The sequence below is a fragment of the Polistes canadensis genome, unplaced genomic scaffold (genome assembly GCF_001313835.1).
Source record: "Polistes canadensis isolate GaletaPanama2010 unplaced genomic scaffold, ASM131383v1 scaffold_104, whole genome shotgun sequence".
Lineage (NCBI taxonomy): Eukaryota > Metazoa > Arthropoda > Insecta > Hymenoptera > Vespidae > Polistes > Polistes canadensis.
Window position 1 is genome coordinate 327036 of NW_014569651.1, and position 1596 is coordinate 328631.

Below are 1596 nucleotides of genomic sequence, written 5' to 3' on the forward strand. Positions count from 1 at the left end.
ACCATAATCATTTCATGCTTTCCTTTCATTCTTTTATTCATTCATTATTTTAATTAATAATAATAATCTTTATAATTTTCATCACTTTAATTACATGTAAGATATACGACGTTGAAAGAAAAGAAAAAACGGAGAGTAATGATAATTAAAAAAAAAAAAAAAAAAAAAAAAAAAGAAAACCAAAAAAAAGAAAAAAAAACAACAAAAATAGAAATAAAAATTAAAAGACAATAAAAAAAAAAAGAAAAGTCGAGGAAACAATTATTGTATCTTTTTGTTTGTTTTATATAAGAGAGAAAACATGCAACAGAGAGAGACAAACGCAACTTTGTTTCCTATATTCTCTTTCCTTTTCTTTTTTTTCTTTTTTTGTTTTCCTTTTTCGAAGAGAAAGCGAAGGGTCTTTCTGTTATTTTTCTATCTCTCGATTGGGCTACTTCAAATATTATACAATAATAATAACAACAACAACACACACAAACACACACCTGCCAATTGATCAGGATTGAACGGATGACGGTGAGTTGTGTTATTTTCTTTTAGTGTGTTAATCCAATTTCGGTCTTATTGTTTTTCATTTCCCTTCTTCGTTTTCTTCTTCTACTTTTTATTTTTATTTTATTTCCTCTTTTTTTTTTTTTTCTTTTTTTTTTTTTACTTCGTTCACCATGATCTAAAAAAATTTTTTATTCTTTTCCTATGAGAAGAGAGAATGTGCACAGATTGAAGAGAACGGCGGCCACGTTTGTTCGTTCGTTCGTATCTTTTCATTTTAATATCAATCGAAATATTATTTCATTCTATTTTTCCTTTCGTCGTTTTCGTTAAATTACATTCGCAAAAAAAGTCCGTATTTTTGTTAGTTTGTTTGTTTGTTTCCTCGTACTCTCTTCTTATATATCCTTCGTCAAAATTAAAAAAAGAGATAAAAAGTCATCGGAAAGAGAGAACGGACTAAAATATTATTTTGTAAGATTTGAAAGATTTTCTTTTCTTTCGATTATTCTAATAAAAAAAAAGGATAATAATAAAATCGATTGCGAGAACGTAGTGCGTGTTGCAATTGAACGGCTTTTAAGGACACATTACGAGAACAACAAAAATTAGAATTGGAGACAATTTTGGAAGACGAGTATTTCTTTTTTTCTTTTCGAACACCAAGCGAGCTCGTGAATGTCAAAAAATAAAATAAAATTATGCGAGAGACTCAGTCTTATCTAAGAATACAGAAAAAAAAAAAAAAAAAAAAGAAAAATACAGAAATTTAATCAAAATTTCTTTGGTTTTTGTTTACTTTTTATTTAAACAAGTTGAAAATAATTATTATAACTCGCAATCGATTATATTTCATTTTATAATTGTTCTTCTTTCCTTTATCCTTTTTCTCTCTTTCTTTCTTACATTCATTTATATTTCGCTTTAATTTTTGTTGTCAATTTCTAGATGCGTTCGTCACTTATGACGATTATTATTTTTTTTTTTTTTCTTAAACTTTTTTGTTCATTATTCATTCGTCGCCTTATCGGAGTGACATTATAGATTAACTAATGTTATCGTGATACATATACATATACATATATATTATATTAAATAATA